The sequence below is a fragment of the Xenia sp. Carnegie-2017 genome, unplaced genomic scaffold (genome assembly GCF_021976095.1).
Source record: "Xenia sp. Carnegie-2017 unplaced genomic scaffold, XeniaSp_v1 HiC_scaffold_23, whole genome shotgun sequence".
NCBI lineage: Eukaryota > Metazoa > Cnidaria > Anthozoa > Malacalcyonacea > Xeniidae > Xenia > Xenia sp. Carnegie-2017.
The window spans coordinates 13,867,898-13,892,756 of NW_025813486.1; the positions used below are offsets into that span (position 1 = coordinate 13,867,898).

The 24,859-nt window shown below is 43.3% G+C and overlaps 1 long non-coding RNA gene, 21 other non-coding genes and 2 pseudogenes across 22 annotated transcripts; 23 read left to right on the forward strand and 1 right to left on the reverse strand.

Annotated features, from left to right (window-relative positions):
* The first annotated feature begins 322 nt into the window (after positions 1-322).
* Positions 323-522, forward strand: LOC124450165. Its single transcript, XR_006949887.1, has one exon. It is a non-coding gene; the product is annotated as a U2 spliceosomal RNA (small nuclear RNA).
* A 310-nt stretch (positions 523-832) lies between these two features.
* LOC124448901 lies at positions 833-1,055 on the reverse strand. The gene is made up of 2 exons (XR_006949320.1): positions 970-1,055; positions 833-881 (listed from the first exon to the last, which is right to left on the reverse strand). It is a non-coding gene; the product is annotated as an uncharacterized LOC124448901 (long non-coding RNA).
* A 1,210-nt stretch (positions 1,056-2,265) lies between these two features.
* Positions 2,266-2,457, forward strand: LOC124450104. Its single transcript, XR_006949858.1, has one exon. It is a non-coding gene; the product is annotated as a U2 spliceosomal RNA (small nuclear RNA).
* A 341-nt stretch (positions 2,458-2,798) lies between these two features.
* LOC124449881 lies at positions 2,799-2,962 on the forward strand. Its single transcript, XR_006949646.1, has one exon. It is a non-coding gene; the product is annotated as a U1 spliceosomal RNA (small nuclear RNA).
* Positions 2,963-3,796: 834 nt separating this feature from the next.
* LOC124450072 lies at positions 3,797-3,984 on the forward strand. The gene has a single exon (XR_006949831.1). It is a non-coding gene; the product is annotated as a U2 spliceosomal RNA (small nuclear RNA).
* Positions 3,985-4,322: 338 nt separating this feature from the next.
* On the forward strand, positions 4,323-4,486 carry LOC124449904. The gene has a single exon (XR_006949669.1). It is a non-coding gene; the product is annotated as a U1 spliceosomal RNA (small nuclear RNA).
* Positions 4,487-5,316: 830 nt separating this feature from the next.
* Positions 5,317-5,504, forward strand: LOC124450064. Its single transcript, XR_006949823.1, has one exon. It is a non-coding gene; the product is annotated as a U2 spliceosomal RNA (small nuclear RNA).
* A 326-nt stretch (positions 5,505-5,830) lies between these two features.
* LOC124449947 lies at positions 5,831-5,993 on the forward strand. Its single transcript, XR_006949711.1, has one exon. It is a non-coding gene; the product is annotated as a U1 spliceosomal RNA (small nuclear RNA).
* Positions 5,994-6,828: 835 nt separating this feature from the next.
* LOC124450148 lies at positions 6,829-6,958 on the forward strand (annotated as a pseudogene).
* Positions 6,959-13,580: 6,622 nt separating this feature from the next.
* Positions 13,581-13,770, forward strand: LOC124450086. Its single transcript, XR_006949843.1, has one exon. It is a non-coding gene; the product is annotated as a U2 spliceosomal RNA (small nuclear RNA).
* A 347-nt stretch (positions 13,771-14,117) lies between these two features.
* On the forward strand, positions 14,118-14,281 carry LOC124449882. The gene has a single exon (XR_006949647.1). It is a non-coding gene; the product is annotated as a U1 spliceosomal RNA (small nuclear RNA).
* Positions 14,282-15,111: 830 nt separating this feature from the next.
* Positions 15,112-15,303, forward strand: LOC124450010. Its single transcript, XR_006949773.1, has one exon. It is a non-coding gene; the product is annotated as a U2 spliceosomal RNA (small nuclear RNA).
* Positions 15,304-15,644: 341 nt separating this feature from the next.
* On the forward strand, positions 15,645-15,808 carry LOC124449884. Its single transcript, XR_006949649.1, has one exon. It is a non-coding gene; the product is annotated as a U1 spliceosomal RNA (small nuclear RNA).
* Positions 15,809-16,640: 832 nt separating this feature from the next.
* Positions 16,641-16,831, forward strand: LOC124450043. The gene has a single exon (XR_006949804.1). It is a non-coding gene; the product is annotated as a U2 spliceosomal RNA (small nuclear RNA).
* Positions 16,832-17,170: 339 nt separating this feature from the next.
* On the forward strand, positions 17,171-17,334 carry LOC124449906. Its single transcript, XR_006949671.1, has one exon. It is a non-coding gene; the product is annotated as a U1 spliceosomal RNA (small nuclear RNA).
* Positions 17,335-18,164: 830 nt separating this feature from the next.
* On the forward strand, positions 18,165-18,355 carry LOC124450045. The gene has a single exon (XR_006949805.1). It is a non-coding gene; the product is annotated as a U2 spliceosomal RNA (small nuclear RNA).
* A 342-nt stretch (positions 18,356-18,697) lies between these two features.
* LOC124449907 lies at positions 18,698-18,861 on the forward strand. The gene has a single exon (XR_006949672.1). It is a non-coding gene; the product is annotated as a U1 spliceosomal RNA (small nuclear RNA).
* Positions 18,862-19,690: 829 nt separating this feature from the next.
* Positions 19,691-19,881, forward strand: LOC124450029. Its single transcript, XR_006949790.1, has one exon. It is a non-coding gene; the product is annotated as a U2 spliceosomal RNA (small nuclear RNA).
* A 344-nt stretch (positions 19,882-20,225) lies between these two features.
* LOC124449917 lies at positions 20,226-20,388 on the forward strand. Its single transcript, XR_006949682.1, has one exon. It is a non-coding gene; the product is annotated as a U1 spliceosomal RNA (small nuclear RNA).
* Positions 20,389-21,219: 831 nt separating this feature from the next.
* On the forward strand, positions 21,220-21,411 carry LOC124449978. The gene has a single exon (XR_006949741.1). It is a non-coding gene; the product is annotated as a U2 spliceosomal RNA (small nuclear RNA).
* Positions 21,412-21,756: 345 nt separating this feature from the next.
* LOC124449918 lies at positions 21,757-21,919 on the forward strand. The gene has a single exon (XR_006949683.1). It is a non-coding gene; the product is annotated as a U1 spliceosomal RNA (small nuclear RNA).
* Positions 21,920-22,747: 828 nt separating this feature from the next.
* Positions 22,748-22,939, forward strand: LOC124450018. The gene has a single exon (XR_006949780.1). It is a non-coding gene; the product is annotated as a U2 spliceosomal RNA (small nuclear RNA).
* A 346-nt stretch (positions 22,940-23,285) lies between these two features.
* Positions 23,286-23,448, forward strand: LOC124449919. Its single transcript, XR_006949684.1, has one exon. It is a non-coding gene; the product is annotated as a U1 spliceosomal RNA (small nuclear RNA).
* An 828-nt stretch (positions 23,449-24,276) lies between these two features.
* On the forward strand, positions 24,277-24,438 carry LOC124450141 (annotated as a pseudogene).
* Positions 24,439-24,859: the final 421 nt, after the last annotated feature.

Genomic DNA, 24,859 nt, shown 5'->3' on the forward strand with positions numbered 1-24,859 from the left:
ACAAAGCGTTTGTTTTACAATGAGAAAGCACGTCTGCAGCAAGTTCGCGACAGACATCGCGTGCTTCCTACGTCATATGAAACGATCGCATTTCGCGGCATTACGCGCGAATTTTCAAACATGTTCTTCTTTACGAACAGGTGTACATTGGATTAGAAAGAACGCTTGACATGACGATTGTAGTAAAGGATGATTCCTTCGTTATCCGTACTGCTTGATTTTTTTCATTTGTTGCATGATTTCTACGCGAAAAGATACAATAGAACCGTGTGTTTCTCATGCAACTTGTAGAGTGAAAAAATGGCGAAAGCTCTTCTTCTGTATCGCTTCTCGGCCTTTTGGCTAAGATCAAGTGTAGCTTACATGACGTTTCCGGCGGAGCTCTCCGAAATTTTGATCTCCTTCCTTCAAAATTGTTCATCTGCCTTACTTTATGGTATAATCTTGTAGCTAAAAGTCTAGCGATCATTTCAAGAATATATTGGTCGAAATTGGTCTATTTTTCGCCGAGAAATCAACGTTTATAAATTGGTACGATCGGCGGTTGTTTTGTTTACCACGTGCTCGCGTTCGTTTGGTAATTTTTGTTGTTAAATTCATCGTGGATAAACTATAATTGGTATCTACGTGTCTCAGACAATCTCCTCTACATTTCTATAAGATTTTTGGAGTCGATTTGTATACATTTTTTCAAATATTTGCGAAAATCGTCGATCCGAAAATCAAAGCGATGGTGCTTCCACTTCGTGACGGAATACTTCCAACGCCCAAATCAAGTAAAATCAATTCTAAAGATTCTACGAGCTTTATTTCGCCTTCTACTTATCCTTTACCATATGAAGCTGTCCAAATTATCAACTCCTTCAACATTAGTGAGCAACCTAAATGGAACATTTCAGTTGGAACTAAAAACATCAAGTTAAAAATGGAATGGCTTACAATAAACAATCATATGGACAAATCTACAACCTTCAACTTTCCTACAACTGTTCTTCACTCAATATCATTATTCAATCTCGATAAACCAACTTGGTCTTCATCCTTCAATGGCCAGTCCTCCTAAACTGTGGTGGAAAATTATAAACAACAATTCATCTCCATCTCAATTTAATACTCCACCACAATCAGCTGCTACCTTATATAACTCTCCAGACTCTGGATATCATACTGGTTCACCTCCTACAAATTACTCACCCAATACAGCATCAATCACACCTACAAAACTAAATTTTTCACCTACAAAGAGAAAGAAAAATGATATTTTCATCCCTAAAACTCCCAAATCTTCAAAATCTCCCCCCAAAACCCCTCACCAACCTATTCCCCCCTCCCAAAAGCAATCCAACCTTCCTATCATTAAACCACCCATCCCGTCAACAACCAAAAAAGCACAAACCCCCCCTCCCATTCCTACTCCCTCTACCCCTAAAATCCCTCCCAATCCCTCTACCAACAAACCCCAACCCACCCACACTACAATTCCCTCAACTTCCAAACCACCCCCACTTACCTCCAGCCTTACCCATACAAACCTTCTTCTTCAACTATCGTTGTCATTAATCCTGATGCTCCAATTACCAACCAGGACTACGACCCAATGCGTGACTTTGTGCCAAAGTATAACAAATTTGCACAACCTCCAAGATCCATTAAAATATATGACGATGGATCCCTTGATGACAGCATCCGAGCAGAATTCATGAATATCAATGGTCGATGCCGCCTCTGCAATGAAGAAATACCATCATACCTTGCCATGGCTCATGTATATCAATGTCGCGAATTTGATGACGAAAGAATTAAAGATTTTTGCCAAAAATATGCCTTGAAGCTGAACACTGGCGAACATACCATATATAATTATATAATATTGCATGCCAGTTATCTTTTTCAAGACAATTTAATTCCGAATGACATTATAAAAGACATTAGTACTTACCGTAGTTTTACCAGTGATATTGACAATCTAGCTGAAACAATTCTTCCTTCTTTCCTAACCAAATGTGGTTATTCTCCATCAATTACTATAAAAAGTATTAGGGATCATGGCTATCCTGATGCTCCAGCACTCAAAATTCTCTCTTTCAATCATTTAAAACTTAACTTACCTTTCTTTTCCCATCTTTGTGCATAAAAGCCACACCTCCTATTTTCTATGGTTTCTCTATTATCATATATACAATATTTACATCTATATGTACAATATTTACAATTATCTTTATTACCTATGTTATTACTAATATATAATATTATGTAACTATCCTTATTCTTTGTTAATCTTTCAAATGAAATAAAAGTTAATTTCTGTTCTTATCAGCTTAATATCTGATATGTCGGGCAATGCCCGACTCTTATATTAAACTGATTTTTGGATATCGGCCATGGGATTGGAGCTTGCTTCGCCCTGGCCACGGGTTGTCTCGGTATTGCACTACCTCCGAGTTCGGCCCATTTCCCTTCGCGGAAGGGAAACACATTTACTTTAAACAAAAAAAAAACAAACAAAACAGCCAGCAAATCAAATAGCAAAGCGAATTTATTTTGTCTGTAACTAACTAACTAACTAACTAACCGAGAAACGAACCGTTTAACATTTAACTAATTAACTAACATACGTCTCTTTTCGACAGAGTCGGCGAAAGACGAAAAGACGTCGTCGTCGGAAAGGAAGACAATAAAGGCCGTCAGACGGTAAGTTGCAAGTGCAAAAGTAGTGAAAAGTAAAGGGAGGGGGTGCAACCGTGTCGCACCGAGCGTACGTTCGCGTACAAAGTATGCTCGCCGTGCGTCGTTCGAGCATACTTACCTGACGCGAGAGGCACCTTGATCAGCTAGGAGGTCCTCTCAGGATGAGGCCCTTTCATTGCACTTCGACTGGGTTGACTCCTGCGATTACCCCTAACGTGGGTAACTCGAGCGTATAATTTCTGGTAGTGGGGACCTGCGTTCGCGCTCGTCCCCTTCGTTTCTCACGATGGGAGGAAGAAGCGGAGAAAAAGAACAAATAAAATAGAACACGATATATAAATTCGTTGTTCGTTCGGGGTTAGGTTGCATGCTGCCAAATTTTTTACTGACCTATCCCAAAATGCATAGCGAGATGCAGGAGAAATTTATATCATCTATTAGCAAGAATAAATTACTTGTATTTGACATAAATTACTTGTACTTAACAACGACGTAAACGGCCGGCGTGTGTGTATATTTTGACGGACGGCATATACATTATGAAAATATACAAATTATAATATGTATCGTCGACGTTAACAGTAATGAAATTGCATTGCGAACGTTTTTCTTACTTAGTCGTACGTTTGTTTAGCTTTTTATAGTAATTATTTCTATGTATCACTGACATTTAACGGCTCGTAGTGTAAAATTCGTTCATTGAGCTGCTTGTCTGCCGATTTCATGAAGCATGACCTTGTTGACATTGCAGCACTTGCATACAATGCGAATCATTATCGCCCACAAGCACAAAGCGTTTGTTTTACAATGAGAAAGCACGTCTGCAGCAAGTTCGCGACAGACATCGCGTGCTTCCTACGTCATATGAAACGATCGCATTTCGCGGCATTACGCGCGAATTTTCAAACATGTTCTTCTTTACGAACAGGTGTACATTGGATTAGAAAGAACGCTTGACATGACGATTGTAGTAAAGGATGATTCCTTCGTTATCCGTACTGCTTGATTTTTTTCATTTGTTGCATGATTTCTACGCGAAAAGATACAATAGAACCGTGTGTTTCTCATGCAACTTGTAGAGTGAAAATGGCGAAAGCTCTTCTTCTGTATCGCTTCTCGGCCTTTGGCTAAGATCAAGTGTAGTATCTGTTCTTATCAGCTTAATATCTGATATGTCGGGCAATGCCCGACTCTTATATTAAACTGATTTTGGATATCGGCCATGGATTGAGCTTGCTTCGCCCTGGCCACGGGTTGTCTCGGTATTGCACTACCTCCGAGTTCGGCCCATTTCCTTCGCGGAAGGGAAACACATTTACTTTAAACAAACGAAAAAACAAACAAAACAGCCAGCAAATCAAATAGCAAAGCGAATTTATTTTGTCTGTAACTAACTAACTAACTAACTAACCGAGAAACGAACTGTTTAACATTTAACTAAATAACATACGTCTCTTTTCGACAGAGTCGGCGAAAGACGAAAAGACGTCGTCGCCGTCGGAAAGGAAGACAATAAAGGCCGTCAGACGGTACGCTGCAAGTGCAAAAGTAGTGAAAAGTAAAGGAGGGGTGCAACCGTGTCGCACAGAGCGTACGTTCGCGTACAAAGTATGCTCGCCGTGCGTCGTTCGAGCATACTTACCTGACGCGAGAGGCACCTTGATCAGCTAGGAGGTCCTCTCAGGATGAGGCCCTTTCATTGCACTTCGACTGGGTTGACTCCTGCGATTACCCCTAACGTGGGTAACTCGAGCGTATAATTTCTGGTAGTGGGGACCTGCGTTCGCGCTCGTCCCTTCGTTTCTCACGATGGGAGGAAGAAGCGGAGAAAAAGAACAAATAAAATAGAACACGATATATAAATTCGTTGTTCGTTCGGGGTTAGGTTGCATGCTGCCAAATTTTTTACTGACCTATCCCAAAATGCATAGCGAGATGCAGGAGAAATTTATATCAGCTATTAGCAAGAATAAATTACTTGTATTTGACATAAATTACTTGTACTTAACAACGACGTAAACGGCCGGCGTGTGTATATTTTGACGGACGGCATATACATTATGAAAGTATACAAATTATAATATGTATCGTCGACGTTAACAGTAATGATATTGCATTGCGAACGTTTTTCTTACTTAGTCGTACGTTTGTTTAGCTTTTATAGTAATTATTTCTATGTATCACTGACATTTAACGGCTCGTAGTGTAAAATTCGTTCATTGAGCTGCTTGTCTGCCGATTTCATGAAGCATGACCTTGTTGACATTGCAGCACTTGCATACAATGCGAATCATTATCGCCCACAAGCACAAAGCGTTTGTTTTACAATGAGAAAGCACGTCTGCAGCAAGTTCGCGACAGACATCGCGTGCTTCCTACGTCATATGAAACGATCGCATTTCGCGGCATTACGCGCGAATTTTCAAACATGTTCTTCTTTACGAACAGGTGTACATTGGATTAGAAAGAACGCTTGACATGACGATTGTAGTAAAGGATGATTCCTTCGTTATCCGTACTGCTTGATTTTTTTCATTTGTTGCATGATTTCTACGCGAAAAGATACAATAGAACCGTGTGTTTCTCATGCAACTTGTAGAGTGAAAATGGCGAAAGCTCTTCTTCTGTATCGCTTCTCGGCCTTTTGGCTAAGATCAAGTGTAGTATCTGTTCTTATCAGCTTAATATCTGATATGTCGGGCAATGCCCGACTCTTATATTAAACTGATTTTGATATCGGCCATGGATTGAGCTTGCTTCGCCCTGGCCACGGGTTGTCTCGGTATTGCACTACCTCCGAGTTCGGCCCATTTCCTTCGCGGAAGGGAAACACATTTACTTTAAACAAACGAAAAACAAACAAAACAGCCAGCAAATCAAATAGCTAAGCGAATTTATTTTGTCTGTAACTAACTAACCGAGAAACGAACTGTTTAACATTTAACTAAATAACATACGTCTCTTTTCGACAGAGTCGGCGAAAGACGAAAAGACGTCGTCGCCGTCGGAAAGGAAGACAATAAAGGCCGTCAGACGGTACGTTGCAAGTGCAAAAGTAGTGAAAAGTAAAGGGAGGGGTGCAACCGTGTCGCACAGAGCGTACGTTCGCGTACAAAGTATGCTCGCCGTGCGTCGTTCGAGCATACTTACCTGACGCGAGAGGCACCTTGATCAGCTAGGAGGTCCTCTCAGGATGAGGCCCTTTCATTGCACTTCGACTGGTTGACTCCTGCGATTACCCCTAACGTGGGTAACTCGAGCGTATAATTTCTGGTAGTGGGGACCTGCGTTCGCGCTCGTCCCCTTCGTTTCTCACGATGGGAGGAAGAAGCGGAGAAAAAGAACAAATAAAATAGAACACGATATATAAATTCGTTGTTCGTTCGGGGTTAGGTTGCATGCTGCCAAATTTTTTACTGACCTATCCCAAAATGCATAGCGAGATGCAGGAGAAATTTATATCAGCTATTAGCAAGAATAAATTACTTGTATTTGACATAAATTACTTGTACTTAACAACGACGTAAACGGCCGGCGTGTGTGTATATTTTGACGGACGGCATATACATTATGAAAGTATACAAATTATAATATGTATCGTCGACGTTAACAGTAATGATATTGCATTGCGAACGTTTTTCTTACTTAGTCGTACGTTTGTTTAGCTTTTTATAGTAATTATTTCTATGTATCACTGACATTTAACGGCTCGTAGTGTAAAATTCGTTCATTGAGCTGCTTGTCTGCCGATTTCATGAAGCATGACCTTGTTGACATTGCAGCACTTGCATACAATGCGAATCATTATCGCCCACAAGCACAAAGCGTTTGTTTTACAATGAGAAAGCACGTCTGCAGCAAGTTCGCGACAGACATCGCGTGCTTCCTACGTCATATGAAACGATCGCATTTCGCGGCATTACGCGCGAATTTTCAAACATGTTCTTCTTTACGAACAGGTGTACATTGGATTAGAAAGAACGCTTGACATGACGATTGTAGTAAAGGATGATTCCTTCGTTATCCGTACTGCTTGATTTTTTTCATTTGTTGCATGATTTCTACGCGAAAAGATACAATAGAACCGTGTGTTTCTCATGCAACTTGTAGAGTGAAAAATGGCGAAAGCTCTTCTTCTGTATCGCTTCTCGGCCTTTTGGCTAAGATCAAGTGTAGTATCTGTTCTTATCAGCTTAATATTGGTAACTATATTGATGACTTTGGGAACTGGAATTTGATCGCTAATTGGAACGGTATTGGATTACCTCATTGGACGCTCGGAAGGTCATTTATTTGAATTTAGTAATCAAACAAAACTTCAGCAAATCTCTAGTGGAACATTTTGTTGGATCTTCTGTAACTCTTGGTTTGAACTGTTATTGGACACGATTTTGGACGACCCTTCGACCTCAAGAAGACGAACCTTCGCCGTTTGCTGTTGTTTCGGGAAGTTGCTCTACACGTCAATCCGTCTCAATCCTTGGCTACGTTACGTCGCTTTGCTCTTTTAACTCTACGAAACGTTATATTCGACCTGTTCGTGAGTTTTTATAACACTATTTTCTTGATTCGACGGCGAAACTCAACGCTATTTGCGCTTGATCTACTGCCGAACCGATATACGCCCGCACGGCTTTTTCGATTGTCTTGGCTATTCACTATATATTTTAAGCTAGGATACTCTCCCGCTTATTTATACTTTATTCTGAGAGGGATCTCAGCCCGTCCTTGTAGCTCGTTTTAAATTATATTGCTTAGCGAGGCCGTATAATCTTCCTCGTACTAGCGAAGCATAGCACCTATCTCGTCGCATTCGCGCGCCATTTACTTGTTCTTTAAGAACAGCTGCATCGTCTGACCATCCTACATCGAACGGGGGCAATTTTACGAACGAAGGAACATTTTGAACGATTTTCATCGTCTTTTCTGGTAGAGTTTTGTAGTTAACTCCTCACCGCGTGGTTAAACCTTCGCTACCTGTGAATATCGCGCTGCTATAATTACGCTACAATTTACATTACGGATTTACATACGCCGAATACTATCCTGGAACATTGCTACCTTTTATACTAACTTCGGGCTATATTTACATCGTTTACACGATTCTTTCTGAACAATTTCTAAAGCTTGCCCGAAAGTATCTATAGATCTAAACTTCCGCGTCATTGAGAAGCGTGCGAAAACCTTTTCATTTTGAGTCTTTTTTTTACACGTTAAAGAAACAATTTGTTGTCAATTTGTTCTATATTCTCGGTGAGGAGGGCTCTATTAACGTTTTTTACCCTCTTTTGGGCCGACTGGAACAATTTTCAGACGTTTTGCTTGTTGAGATTTTGTTTCTCACACCTCGCCACGAGGCCGAAGACTACGCGATAATTTAACCTCGCTACCTTGTCTGCGTTACTATTATTACCACGTTGGTTTATCTACGATAAACTGGTCCTCCTGGAACATTTTATCCTCTGGCTCATTATTGATATAGTTCGGACAATTTCTAACGCTTTTACCGTTGGGTTTTTTTTTATAACAAACAAAACTTCCGCGTCATGAAGCTTGCGAACGCATTAATTTCACTAAGCTCTCTCAAACTTAAAAGAGTTGGTTTATCGGCAAAACTCGTTTTACTCCCTACGAACAGGGCTTTGCTCAACACATTTTCTCTGGCATCTCTCGAAACAATTGGAACGATTTTGAACGGTTTTTCTGGCCGACTCGGCGTTTCTCACCTCGCCGTGGCCGAAATCTTAACGGAATTTTGAAAGAATCTTCCCGCTTATCGCGCCTCTACTATTGTTTCCTCCAGAAGGTTATATTTTCCCTAACACATTTATCGGGCCATCTTGTACGCATTTATTGTGCAATTGTTACCTTCGACCAGGGTTGGTGGAAACGTGGATCTGCGCGCCAATTTTGTCGGCGCCAATTTTGTCTGCGCCAAATCTACGCGCCATTTTATCTGCGAATTCTATCTACGCGCCATTTTATCTACGCGCCAACTCCGACTGCGCGCCAATTTTTCTACGCGCCAAATTCTACACGTGCGTTAATTTAAAAACGATAAACTATCATTCTTCGTGCAACCAATATTTTTCGCGCCTCCTAACAATTTTATCTGCTACTTCGACGCGTGTTATCTCATATTTCGCCAGAACCTTCCCGCTATTTACCCTACGATCGCGTACGCATTTTAGCGGTAATAATAAAACTTCGTGTTGTGTCGTCCATTTCTTCTCCGTGTGGGCCCCAAAATGCCCACCTGTGTATATGTATGAAATGGTTCAAGACCCGTGGCCGCTGGCAGAACATTGGCGTACTGCTCACCACGGGACTCCCAAATCGACGACATCCCGCCCAGCGCTGCAAGGCAGCGTACCGTGTCGACATTCACCCACAAGACATCCGCTGTCCATACCGGTGCCGTATGTCAGCAGACAAGTTGCTGGTATCTAACCTGGCAACACATTTTTCGAAGAACCACCCTCAACATGAGTTAGTAGTCTCCCACCTCTGCGGTCTTTGCAACACCTACATTGACCCCAGCGAATCCCACCAGCACATGCAAGCTCATCGACACTCCCACAAGCAACAATCACCTTTCACTCCACCTCTACCTACCATCGATCCTATCACCCAGAGACTGCTACTCTCCACCTCACCACCCGAGAACTCCACCTCTCAACAGCGAAACCTCAACACCCAGCACATACTCCGCTACAGTCATCGCAGACACCAACCATCAAGACCTCTGCTGCCCCATGGAAGACTGTACTTTTCACATCACTCGCGCTCCGGACCCACTCTCAAAACTCACTTCCACACCACACCCCAACCAATCCACTCTCCATCTGCAATTGCTGCACCGCCATCACAGAGCACCACCGTCGTGAGAACAACCTCTGGCTTCCTCCACTACCGCCTCTCTACACCTGGCAGCCCCATTCCTGACTTGACAATCCATTTGGACACCCATTCGAGACCAAAGCCCACCACCGACCCACCCACCCCTCCCACCATCCAACAAACCCCATCCATGACCCATCTCCCACGCCTGCCCCTTCCACCTCAATCCCATCAATATTCACTCCACCACTCTCATCGCCTTTGTTTTCTGCCCCATCCCCAGAACACAGCCTCTCCCTAAAGCCTGCCAGTTGGCACCACCTGACAACATCCAACCAACTCCTGGCCACACTACTCCACCCATCCGGACGACGCTCTCACTGTACCATCCCAGCCCCAATTCATCACCACCACTAACCCTGGATGAACCGAACCTACTCCAGAAGACCCCACCGACAACTTCACCCCGTTCCCTCATCCATGGCATCACACACCACCCAACCAACGACCAACGCAAATCACTTCTCGCATCCATCAACACCCAAATCTCCCACCTCGTGCACTGCCGCAGAGGACATTCCACCATCTCCACCATCACCCACCGCTGACATACCTACAAACACCCAGGTGTAGTGGCCGGTGAAGATAACTTGCTGTCACCATCCACCTGCAGCACAGGGACTTCATCCGGCTCCTCTCTGGGGGACAAATGTGCAGCTACTGCTCTCCAACGCCTCATGGAGATTCGGGGTAGTACCTCCAGTAGCCCTCAATCTCCTCCACATTTCAACCCACCAACACAGCCATGATTACGCGCATGAAGACATGCGACCGCCCATCCCAATCTCCAAGCAGACCAACCCACACACGCCAGCGGCGAACCTCATACAACTCATCCTGCGACCTCCTCCCACCACCGCCCATTATCCTTAGTCCACCACCCACCAAACCACTTAGCCCACCACCAACTTCTTCATCAACATCCAACTTGGCCGACTTGGCCGCGATAACATCCCGTCGCACCAACCTCGAGCCCCACGTGAGCGGACCGTATTCCACCACCCGACCACACGACCCCCAGGCACCCTCTGACGATGAAGATGGTGTTGATGGCTTCTACAACGACGAACAACCTCCATCCACTGACGACCAGACCACCCTTCTCCTCTTCAGAGAAATGGCGGTCTACATTTTCACAAGACTCCTCCTGGGCTGACTTCACCCAACACTGCACTGACTTCGCCACCGCTGCTCGGGAACTCGCCATCCACCTCAGCCGATCCTCCACCTCACACAAACCAAAGCCAACCGACCACCAACCCACCTCCTCCATCCACCACAAAGGTCACATCAAATCATTCGACCCCACGAGCCCGACGTCTCCAGGGTCTATACTACCACTCCAAAACGAGCACGCAAGATCCTGGAGAACAACAACACCATCTTCACTGGCACCATCGACGCCGAGCACCACTTCACAACATCCTTCGAGGAAAAACATACTAACACCACCATCCTCGAAGAGCACCTCCAAAATTCACCCCACCGCACGTGACGATCCAATATCAGGCGACCTATACGCCGAACTTCGTCAAGCAGAAATAGCAGCAAAACTCAGCTCATCAGTCAACACAGCACCTGGCATGGACAAATGCGAATACTCACACCTCAAGAAAGTTGATCCCACCGCCGCCATCCTCCATCTCATATTCACCCGTTGCCACCATGAACGCGACGTGCCACACCCGTGGAAAGAAGCTGTCACCATCCTCATCTACAAAAAGGGTGATGACAGCGACATCACCAACTTCGCCCATCGCCCTCATGTCAACCATGTATAAGCTGTTCATGGGAGTGCTTCGCCAAACGCCTAACAAGGTGGAGCATCGACACGGGATCCTCGGACGAGCAAAAGAGTGCTAGACCCTCGAAGGTTGTTAGAACACACTTTCATGCTCAAGTCAATTGTTGCCGATGCCCGCCGCCCGAAGCAGAAATTGTGCATCGCTTGGCTTGATCTCGTAACGCCGGCAGTGTGTCGCACCAGGTCATCCGCTCGTCCCTTCTGCACGTTGGTGTTCCTCCAGACATGGTTGCACTCATCATGAGCGCTTATGCTGGTGCATCCACAACCATCCTCACACCTGGCGGAAGAACCGAATCCATCCCTGTCCATGCTGGCGTGAAACAAGGATGCCCCCTCAGCCCTATTGTGTTCAACCTCTGTCTCGAGCTAATCCTTCGCTCGGTCAAGGACAGGGCGCAGACGAAAGGGCTGGGGTGTGCCAATTCAAAAATCGAACGCCTCCGCCTGCGTGCTGACGATCTCGTTCTCGTGCGGACTCGGCTCCAGTTGCTTCTGGATGCTGCTGCTGATTCTGCCGGTGCTAGGATTAATTCCGACCAGACAAGTGTGCCACCCTCTATCTCACGTCCGACGGTAGACAGCCTCTGGACCGACGCCATGACTTTCATCTTCACGGTGATCACCTACCGGCTCGAAAACGAACAATCGTATCGTTATTTAGGGTGCCGATAGGTGTGATCCATAACATCGACTTCCATAAATTTCATTTCACATCACGACCTCCACGCCATCAACAACTCACTCCTAGCACCTTGGCAGAAACTTGATGCTATTGGTTATGCAACCATGCCTCACGATGCACTCCGGGGCGATCCTCTGAAAAATCATTGAGTGAATACCGTTCGCTACTCGTCGGGTGCTGCGTGGTTATAATCTGCCCACTCGGACGCGAGCTATTTCTTCGCAGCAAAGAAGGTGGTTTGGGCTTGCAGGATCCGGCGTGGAATCGACCACCAAGCCATCGTCCAGGCGTCCGTATCCTGGCTTCCAACGATCAATGTTAGCACCATCTTATCAGGAGGACCTTGATCTTGTCCGCCAAACCACGCAATCCAACCCCAGCAGACCTCATCACAAAATACCTCTCCGCTCCGGGCCCGCTCAAACACTTCACTACTCTTCACATTCTTCCCTCTGGTCCCGTTGTAAAGCATCGAACCAACATGTCACCATCACTTCTCAACATCACCCACCATCTCTGCAACGAATCTAACAAAGTCAATTCTAAGCAGATCCTATTCCTTTCGCCTATAACTAACAACGCATCGAACCCTCACAACTCCACCAAAAGTTCGCTCCGAAAGGACGACAATAATGGTTCGACGGCACAAATGGCCTCAAAATCCAAAAGTGGAGTTCAACGTGCCAGGCTACGTCCTCCCTCAACGCCCACAGCGTTTTCAGCACGCTCTACCCACTGCGCCATTCCAACCGAGGTCCCTCAGGATCTCCATGAGCCCTTCATTGCACTTGACTCGCCCAACTCCTTGTAAATATAACTCTGGTAGTGGAGCGTTCGCCAACCGTTCTCACGATGGGAGGAAGAGCGGAGAAAAGAACAAATAAAATAGAACACGATATATAAATTCGTTGTTCGTTCTAGGTTGCATGCTGCCTTTTTACAACTATCCCAAAATGCATAGCGAGATGCAGGAGAAATTTATATCATCTATTAGCCAAAGCGTACTTATTGAATGTACACTTAACAACGACGTAAACGGCCGGCGTGTGTGTATTTTGACGGACGGCATATATGAATACAAATTATAATATGTATCGTCCGTCAGTAATGAAATGAAACGCGTACAAAAGCTTTTATAGTAATTTTTCTATGTATCATGACATTTAACGGCTCGTATAAAATCGTTCAGAAAATCTGCTTTTCATGAAGCATGACCTTGTTGATTGCAATTGCATACATTGCGAATCATTATCGCACAAACAAAGCGTTGTTAAATAATGAAAGCATCTTCCAAGTTCGCGACAGACATCGCGCTTCCTACCATATAACGGCATTTCGCGGCATTTTCGCGAATTTTCAAACATGTTCTTCTTTACGAACAGGTGTACAAAGAAAGAACGCTTGACATGACGATTGTAGTAAAGGATGATTCCTTCTATCCTACGCTTGATTTTTTTTGTTGCATGATTTCTACGCAAGATACAATAGAATGTTTTTCATACTATTGTGAAACTGTCTTTTGGCTAATCAAGTGTAGTATCTGTTCTTATCAGCTTAATATCTGATATGTCGGGCAATGCCCGACTCTTATATTAAACTGATTTTTGGATATCGGCCATGGGATTGGAGCTTGCTTCGCCCTGGCCACGGGTTGTCTCGGTATTGCACTACCTCCGAGTTCGGCCCATTTCCCTTCGCGGAAGGGAAACACATTTACTTTAAACAAAAGAAAAAAAAAACAAACAAAACAGCCAGCAAATCAAATAGCAAAGCGAATTTATTTTGTCTGTAACTAACTAACTAACTAACTAACCGAGAAACGAACCGTTTAACATTTAACTAATTAACTAACATACGTCTCTTTTCGACAGAGTCGGCGAAAGACGAAAAGACGTCGTCGTCGTCGGAAAGGAAGACAATAAAGGCCGTCAGACGGTAAGTTGCAAGTGCAAAAGTAGTGAAAAGTAAAGGGAGGGTGCAACCGTGTCGCACCGAGCGTACGTTCGCGTACAAAGTATGCTCGCCGTGCGTCGTTCGAGCATACTTACCTGACGCGAGAGGCACCTTGATCAGCTAGGAGGTCCTCTCAGGATGAGGCCCTTTCATTGCACTTCGACTGGGTTGACTCCTGCGATTACCCCTAACGTGGGTAACTCGAGCGTATAATTTCTGGTAGTGGGGACCTGCGTTCGCGCTCGTCCCCTTCGTTTCTCACGATGGGAGGAAGAAGCGGAGAAAAGAACAAATAAAATAGAACACGATATATAAATTCGTTGTTCGTTCGGGGTTAGGTTGCATGCTGCCAAATTTTTACTGACCTATCCCAAAATGCATAGCGAGATGCAGGAGAAATTTATATCATCTATTAGCAAGAATAAATTACTTGTATTTGACATAAATTACTTGTACTTAACAACGACGTAAACGGCCGGCGTGTGTATATTTTGACGGACGGCATATACATTATGAAAATATACAAATTATAATATGTATCGTCGACGTTAACAGTAATGAAATTGCATTGCGAACGTTTTTCTTACTTAGTCGTACGTTTGTTTAGCTTTTATAGTAATTATTTCTATGTATCACTGACATTTAACGGCTCGTAGTGTAAAATTCGTTCATTGAGCTGCTTGTCTGCCGATTTCATGAAGCATGACCTTGTTGACATTGCAGCACTTGCATACAATGCGAATCATTATCGCCCACAAGCACAAAGCGTTTGTTTTACAATGAGAAAGCACGTCTGCAGCAAGTTCGCGACAGACATCGCGTGCTTCCTACGTCATATGAAACGATCGCATTTCGCGGCATTACGCGCGAATTTTCAAACATGTTCTTCTTTACGAACAGGTGTACATTGGATTAGAAAGAACGCTTGACATGACGATTGTAGTAAAGGATGATTCCTTCGTTATCCGTACTGCTTGATTTTTTTCATTTGTTGCATGATTTCTACGCGAAAAGATACAATAGAACCGTGTGTTTCTCATGCAACTTGTAGAGTGAAAAATGGCGAAAGCTCTTCTTCTGTATCGCTTCTCGGCCTTTTGGCTAAGATCAAGTGTAGTATCTGTTCTTATCAGCTTAATATCTGATATGTCGGGCAATGCCCGACTCTTATATTAAACTGATTTTTGGATATCGGCCATGGGATTGGAGCTTGCTTCGCCCTGGCCACGGGTTGTCTCGGTATTGCACTACCTCCGAGTTCGGCCCATTTCCCTTCGGAAAGGAAACACATTTACTTTAAACAAAAAAAAAAACAAACAAAACAGCCAGCAAATCAAATAGCAAAGCGAATTTATTTTGTCTGTAACTAACTAACTAACTAACTAACCGAGAAACGAACCGTTTAACATTTAACTAATTAACTAACATACGTCTCTTTTCGACAGAGTCGGCGAAAGACGAAAAGACGTCGTCGTCGTCGGAAAGGAAGACAATAAAGGCCGTCAGACGGTAAGTTGCAAGTGCAAAAGTAGTGAAAAGTAAAGGGAGGGTGCAACCGTGTCGCACCGAGCGTACGTTCGCGTACAAAGTATGCTCGCCGTGCGTCGTTCGAGCATACTTACCTGACGCGAGAGGCACCTTGATCAGCTAGGAGGTCCTCTCAGGATGAGGCCCTTTCATTGCACTTCGACTGGGTTGACTCCTGCGATTACCCCTAACGTGGGTAACTCGAGCGTATAATTTCTGGTAGTGGGGACCTGCGTTCGCGCTCGTCCCCTTCGTTTCTCACGATGGGAGGAAGAAGCGGAGAAAAGAACAAATAAAATAGAACACGATATATAAATTCGTTGTTCGTTCGGGGTTAGGTTGCATGCTGCCAAATTTTTACTGACCTATCCCAAAATGCATAGCGAGATGCAGGAGAAATTTATATCATCTATTAGCAAGAATAAATTACTTGTATTTGACATAAATTACTTGTACTTAACAACGACGTAAACGGCCGGCGTGTGTGTATATTTTGACGGACGGCATATACATTATGAAAATATACAAATTATAATATGTATCGTCGACGTTAACAGTAATGAAATTGCATTGCGAACGTTTTTCTTACTTAGTCGTACGTTTGTTTAGCTTTTATAGTAATTATTTCTATGTATCACTGACATTTAACGGCTCGTAGTGTAAAATTCGTTCATTGAGCTGCTTGTCTGCCGATTTCATGAAGCATGACCTTGTTGACATTGCAGCACTTGCATACAATGCGAATCATTATCGCCCACAAGCACAAAGCGTTTGTTTTACAATGAGAAAGCACGTCTGCAGCAAGTTCGCGACAGACATCGCGTGCTTCCTACGTCATATGAAACGATCGCATTTCGCGGCATTACGCGCGAATTTTCAAACATGTTCTTCTTTACGAACAGGTGTACATTGGATTAGAAAGAACGCTTGACATGACGATTGTAGTAAAGGATGATTCCTTCGTTATCCGTACTGCTTGATTTTTTTCATTTGTTGCATGATTTCTACGCGAAAAGATACAATAGAACCGTGTGTTTCTCATGCAACTTGTAGAGTGAAAAATGGCGAAAGCTCTTCTTCTGTATCGCTTCTCGGCCTTTTGGCTAAGATCAAGTGTAGTATCTGTTCTTATCAGCTTAATATCTGATATGTCGGGCAATGCCCGACTCTTATATTAAACTGATTTTGGATATCGGCCATGGGATTGGAGCTTGCTTCGCCCTGGCCACGGGTTGTCTCGGTATTGCACTACCTCCGAGTTCGGCCCATTTCCCTTCGCGGAAGGGAAACACATTTACTTTAAACAAAAGAAAAAAACAAACAAAACAGCCAGCAAATCAAATAGCAAAGCGAATTTATTTGTAACTAACTAACTAACTAACTAACCGAGAAACGAACCGTTTAACATTTAACTAATTAACTAACATACGTCTCTTTTCGACAGAGTCGGCGAAAGACGAAAAGACGTCGTCGTCGTCGGAAAGGAAGACAATAAAGGCCGTCAGACGGTAAGTTGCAAGTGCAAAAGTAGTGAAAAGTAAAGGGAGGGTGCAACCGTGTCGCACCGAGCGTACGTTCGCGTACAAAGTATGCTCGCCGTGCGTCGTTCGAGCATACTTACCTGACGCGAGAGGCACCTTGATCAGCTAGGAGGTCCTCTCAGGATGAGGCCCTTTCATTGCACTTCGACTGGGTTGACTCCTGCGATTACCCCTAACGTGGGTAACTCGAGCGTATAATTTCTGGTAGTGGGGACCTGCGTTCGCGCTCGTCCCTTCGTTTCTCACGATGGGAGGAAGAAGCGGAGAAAAGAACAAATAAAATAGAACACGATATATAAATTCGTTGTTCGTTCGGGGTTAGGTTGCATGCTGCCAAATTTTTACTGACCTATCCCAAAATGCATAGCGAGATGCAGGAGAAATTTATATCATCTATTAGCAAGAATAAATTACTTGTATTTGACATAAATTACTTGTACTTAACAACGACGTAAACGGCCGGCGTGTGTGTATATTTTGACGGACGGCATATACATTATGAAAATATACAAATTATAATATGTATCGTCGACGTTAACAGTAATGAAATTGCATTGCGAACGTTTTTCTTACTTAGTCGTACGTTTGTTTAGCTTTTATAGTAATTATTTCTATGTATCACTGACATTTAACGGCTCGTAGTGTAAAATTCGTTCATTGAGCTGCTTGTCTGCCGATTTCATGAAGCATGACCTTGTTGACATTGCAGCACTTGCATACAATGCGAATCATTATCGCCCACAAGCACAAAGCGTTTGTTTTACAATGAGAAAGCACGTCTGCAGCAAGTTCGCGACAGACATCGCGTGCTTCCTACGTCATATGAAACGATCGCATTTCGCGGCATTACGCGCGAATTTTCAAACATGTTCTTCTTTACGAACAGGTGTACATTGGATTAGAAAGAACGCTTGACATGACGATTGTAGTAAAGGATGATTCCTTCGTTATCCGTACTGCTTGATTTTTTTCATTTGTTGCATGATTTCTACGCGAAAAGATACAATAGAACCGTGTGTTTCTCATGCAACTTGTAGAGTGAAAATGGCGAAAGCTCTTCTTCTGTATCGCTTCTCGGCCTTTTGGCTAAGATCAAGTGTAGTATCTGTTCTTATCAGCTTAATATCTGATATGTCGGGCAATGCCCGACTCTTATATTAAACTGATTTTGGATATCGGCCATGGGATTGGAGCTTGCTTCGCCCTGGCCACGGGTTGTCTCGGTATTGCACTACCTCCGAGTTCGGCCCATTTCCCTTCGCGGAAGGAAACACATTTACTTTAAACAAAGAAAAAAACAAACAAAACAGCCAGCAAATCAAATAGCAAAGCGAATTTATTTTGTCTGTAACTAACTAACTAACTAACTAACCGAGAAACGAACCGTTTAACATTTAACTAATTAACTAACATACGTCTCTTTTCGACAGAGTCGGCGAAAGACGAAAAGACGTCGTCGTCGTCGGAAAGGAAGACAATAAAGGCCGTCAGACGGTAAGTTGCAAGTGCAAAAGTAGTGAAAAGTAAAGGGAGGGTGCAACCGTGTCGCACCGAGCGTACGTTCGCGTACAAAGTATGCTCGCCGTGCGTCGTTCGAGCATACTTACCTGACGCGAGAGGCACCTTGATCAGCTAGGAGGTCCTCTCAGGATGAGGCCCTTTCATTGCACTTCGACTGGGTTGACTCCTGCGATTACCCCTAACGTGGGTAACTCGAGCGTATAATTTCTGGTAGTGGGGACCTGCGTTCGCGCTCGTCCCTTCGTTTCTCACGATGGGAGGAAGAAGCGGAGAAAAGAACAAATAAAATAGAACACGATATATAAATTCGTTGTTCGTTCGGGGTTAGGTTGCATGCTGCCAAATTTTTACTGACCTATCCCAAAATGCATAGCGAGATGCAGGAGAAATTTATATCATCTATTAGCAAGAATAAATTACTTGTATTTGACATAAATTACTTGTACTTAACAACGACGTAAACGGCCGGCGTGTGTGTATATTTTGACGGACGGCATATACATTATGAAAATATACAAATTATAATATGTATCGTCGACGTTAACAGTAATGAAATTGCATTGCGAACGTTTTTCTTACTTAGTCGTACGTTTGTTTAGCTTTTATAGTAATTATTTCTATGTATCACTGACATTTAACGGCTCGTAGTGTAAAATTCGTTCATTGAGCTGCTTGTCTGCCGATTTCATGAAGCATGACCTTGTTGACATTGCAGCACTTGCATACAATGCGAATCATTATCGCCCACAAGCACAAAGCGTTTGTTTTACAATGAGAAAGCACGTCTGCAGCAAGTTCGCGACAGACATCGCGTGCTTCCTACGTCATATGAAACGATCGCATTTCGCGGCATTACGCGCGAATTTTCAAACATGTTCTTCTTTACGAACAGGTGTACATTGGATTAGAAAGAACGCTTGACATGACGATTGTAGTAAAGGATGATTCCTTCGTTATCCGTACTGCTTGATTTTTCATTTGTTGCATGATTTCTACGCGAAAAGATACAATAGAACCGTGTGTTTCTCATGCAACTTGTAGAGTGAAAAATGGCGAAAGCTCTTCTTCTGTATCGCTTCTCGGCCTTTTGGCTAAGATCAAGTGTAGTATCTGTTCTTATCAGCTTAATATCTGATATGTCGGGCAATGCCCGACTCTTATATTAAACTGATTTTGGATATCGGCCATGGGATTGGAGCTTGCTTCGCCCTGGCCACGGGTTGTCTCGGTATTGCACTACCTCCGAGTTCGGCCCATTTCCTTCGCGGAAGGAAACACATTTACTTTAAACAAAGAAAAAACAAACAAAACAGCCAGCAAATCAAATAGCAAAGCGAATTTATTTTGTCTGTAACTAACTAACTAACTAACTAACCGAGAAACGAACCGTTTAACATTTAACTAATTAACTAACATACGTCTCTTTTCGACAGAGTCGGCGAAAGACGAAAAGACGTCGTCGTCGTCGGAAAGGAAGACAATAAAGGCCGTCAGACGGTAAGTTGCAAGTGCAAAAAGTAGTGAAAAAGTAAAGGGAGGGGGTGCAACCGTGTCGCACCGAGCGTACGTTCGCGTACAAAGTATGCTCGCCGTGCGTCGTTCGAGCATACTTACCTGACGCGAGAGGCACCTTGATCAGCTAGGAGGTCCTCTCAGGATGAGGCCCTTTCATTGCACTTCGACTGGGTTGACTCCTGCGATTACCCTAACGTGGGTAACTCGAGCGTATAATTTCTGGTAGTGGGGACCTGCGTTCGCGCTCGTCCCCTTCGTTTCTCACGATGGGAGGAAGAAGCGGAGAAAAAGAACAAATAAAATAGAACACGATATATAAATTCGTTGTTCGTTCGGGGTTAGGTTGCATGCTGCCAAATTTTTTACTGACCTATCCCAAAATGCATAGCGAGATGCAGGAGAAATTTATATCATCTATTAGCAAGAATAAATTACTTGTATTTGACATAAATTACTTGTACTTAACAACGACGTAAACGGCCGGCGTGTGTGTATATTTTGACGGACGGCATATACATTATGAAAATATACAAATTATAATATGTATCGTCGACGTTAACAGTAATGAAATTGCATTGCGAACGTTTTCTTACTTAGTCGTACGTTTGTTTAGCTTTTATAGTAATTATTTCTATGTATCACTGACATTTAACGGCTCGTAGTGTAAAATTCGTTCATTGAGCTGCTTGTCTGCCGATTTCATGAAGCATGACCTTGTTGACATTGCAGCACTTGCATACAATGCGAATCATTATCGCCCACAAGCACAAAGCGTTTGTTTTACAATGAGAAAGCACGTCTGCAGCAAGTTCGCGACAGACATCGCGTGCTTCCTACGTCATATGAAACGATCGCATTTCGCGGCATTACGCGCGAATTTTCAAACATGTTCTTCTTTACGAACAGGTGTACATTGGATTAGAAAGAACGCTTGACATGACGATTGTAGTAAAGGATGATTCCTTCGTTATCCGTACTGCTTGATTTTTCATTTGTTGCATGATTTCTACGCGAAAAGATACAATAGAACCGTGTGTTTCTCATGCAACTTGTAGAGTGAAAAATGGCGAAAGCTCTTCTTCTGTATCGCTTCTCGGCCTTTTGGCTAAGATCAAGTGTAGTATCTGTTCTTATCAGCTTAATATCTGATATGTCGGGCAATGCCCGACTCTTATATTAAACTGATTTTTGGATATCGGCCATGGGATTGGAGCTTGCTTCGCCCTGGCCACGGGTTGTCTCGGTATTGCACTACCTCCGAGTTCGGCCCATTTCCTTCGCGGAAGGAAACACATTTACTTTAAACAAAGAAAAAAACAAACAAAACAGCCAGCAAATCAAATAGCAAAGCGAATTTATTTTGTCTGTAACTAACTAACTAACTAACTAACCGAGAAACGAACCGTTTAACATTTAACTAATTAACTAACATACGTCTCTTTTCGACAGAGTCGGCGAAAGACGAAAAGACGTCGTCGTCGTCGGAAAGGAAGACAATAAAGGCCGTCAGACGGTAAGTTGCAAGTGCAAAAAGTAGTGAAAAAGTAAAGGGAGGGGGTGCAACCGTGTCGCACCGAGCGTACGTTCGCGTACAAAGTATGCTCGCCGTGCGTCGTTCGAGCATACTTACCTGACGCGAGAGGCACCTTGATCAGCTAGGAGGTCCTCTCAGGATGAGGCCCTTTCATTGCACTTCGACTGGGTTGACTCCTGCGATTACCCTAACGTGGGTAACTCGAGCGTATAATTTCTGGTAGTGGGGACCTGCGTTCGCGCTCGTCCCCTTCGTTTCTCACGATGGGAGGAAGAAGCGGAGAAAAGAACAAATAAAATAGAACACGATATATAAATTCGTTGTTCGTTCGGGGTTAGGTTGCATGCTGCCAAATTTTTACTGACCTATCCCAAAATGCATAGCGAGATGCAGGAGAAATTTATATCATCTATTAGCAAGAATAAATTACTTGTATTTGACATAAATTACTTGTACTTAACAACGACGTAAACGGCCGGCGTGTGTGTATATTTTGACGGACGGCATATACATTATGAAAATATACAAATTATAATATGTATCGTCGACGTTAACAGTAATGAAATTGCATTGCGAACGTTTTCTTACTTAGTCGTACGTTTGTTTAGCTTTTATAGTAATTATTTCTATGTATCACTGACATTTAACGGCTCGTAGTGTAAAATTCGTTCATTGAGCTGCTTGTCTGCCGATTTCATGAAGCATGACCTTGTTGACATTGCAGCACTTGCATACAATGCGAATCATTATCGCCCACAAGCACAAAGCGTTTGTTTTACAATGAGAAAGCACGTCTGCAGCAAGTTCGCGACAGACATCGCGTGCTTCCTACGTCATATGAAACGATCGCATTTCGCGGCATTACGCGCGAATTTTCAAACATGTTCTTCTTTACGAACAGGTGTACATTGGATTAGAAAGAACGCTTGACATGACGATTGTAGTAAAGGATGATTCCTTCGTTATCCGTACTGCTTGATTTTTCATTTGTTGCATGATTTCTACGCGAAAGATACAATAGAACCGTGTGTTTCTCATGCAACTTGTAGAGTGAAAAATGGCGAAAGCTCTTCTTCTGTATCGCTTCTCGGCCTTTTGGCTAAGATCAAGTGTAGTATCTGTTCTTATCAGCTTAATATCTGATATGTCGGGCAATGCCCGACTCTTATATTAAACTGATTTTTGGATATCGGCCATGGGATTGGAGCTTGCTTCGCCCTGGCCACGGGTTATCTCGGTATTGCACTACCTCCGAGTTCGGCCCATTTCCCTTCGCGGAAGGAAACACATTTACTTTAAACAAAGAAAAAAACAAACAAAACAGCCAGCAAATCAAATAGCAAAGCGAATTTATTTTGTCTGTAACTAACTAACTAACTAACTAACCGAGAAACGAACCGTTTAACATTTAACTAATTAACTAACATACGTCTCTTTTCGACAGAGTCGGCGAAAGACGAAAAGACGTCGTCGTCGTCGGAAAGGAAGACAATAAAGGCCGTCAGACGGTAAGTTGCAAGTGCAAAAAGTAGTGAAAAAGTAAAGGGAGGGGGTGCAACCGTGTCGCACCGAGCGTACGTTCGCGTACAAAGTATGCTCGCCGTGCGTCGTTCGAGCATACTTACCTGACGCGAGAGGCACCTTGATCAGCTAGGAGGTCCTCTCAGGATGAGGCCCTTTCATTGCACTTCGACTGGGTTGACTCCTGCGATTACCCTAACGTGGGTAACTCGAGCGTATAATTTCTGGTAGTGGGGACCTGCGTTCGCGCTCGTCCCCTTCGTTTCTCACGATGGGAGGAAGAAGCGGAGAAAAGAACAAATAAAATAGAACACGATATATAAATTCGTTGTTCGTTCGGGGTTAGGTTGCATGCTGCCAAATTTTTACTGACCTATCCCAAAATGCATAGCGAGATGCAGGAGAAATTTATATCATCTATTAGCAAGAATAAATTACTTGTATTTGACATAAATTACTTGTACTTAACAACGACGTAAACGGCCGGCGTGTGTGTATATTTTGACGGACGGCATATACATTATGAAAATATACAAATTATAATATGTATCGTCGACGTTAACAGTAATGAAATTGCATTGCGAACGTTTTCTTACTTAGTCGTACGTTTGTTTAGCTTTTATAGTAATTATTTCTATGTATCACTGACATTTAACGGCTCGTAGTGTAAAATTCGTTCATTGAGCTGCTTGTCTGCCGATTTCATGAAGCATGACCTTGTTGACATTGCAGCACTTGCATACAATGCGAATCATTATCGCCCACAAGCACAAAGCGTTTGTTTTACAATGAGAAAGCACGTCTGCAGCAAGTTCGCGACAGACATCGCGTGCTTCCTACGTCATATGAAACGATCGCATTTCGCGGCATTACGCGCGAATTTTCAAACATGTTCTTCTTTACGAACAGGTGTACATTGGATTAGAAAGAACGCTTGACATGACGATTGTAGTAAAGGATGATTCCTTCGTTATCCGTACTGCTTGATTTTTCATTTGTTGCATGATTTCTACGCGAAAGATACAATAGAACCGTGTGTTTCTCATGCAACTTGTAGAGTGAAAAATGGCGAAAGCTCTTCTTCTGTATCGCTTCTCGGCCTTTTGGCTAAGATCAAGTGTAGTATCTGTTCTTATCAGCTTATATCTGGTAACCTATATTGACTGACTTTTGGAACTGGGATTTGATCGCTATTGGAACGCTATTGGATTACCTCATTGCACTACCTCGAGGTCATTGATTTAAATTTAGAAAAAAACTTTCAGCAAATCAAAGTAAACATTTAAAATCTTCTGTAGCTAATTTATTTAACTGTAACTAACTAACGAAACGACCGTTTAACATTTAACTAATTAACTAACATACGTCTCTTTTTGTCGGAACGCGTCGTCTCGTCAACGACAATTTGACGTTACGTCGCAAAGTCAAAAGTACGAAAAGTTATTTGACCTGTCGTGAGTTTTACAAAGTATGCTCGCCGTGCGTCGTTCGAAACTCAACGTTAGGCGCTTGGCTACTGTCCTCGATAGGCGCTTTCATTGCACTTCGATTGTGTTTGGCTACTCACTACTATATTTAAAGCTAGGATACTCTCGCTTATATTCTTTATTCTGGAGGGAGCTCAGCCCGCCTTGTAGCTCGATTTAAAATATTCAGCGAGGCCGTATAAA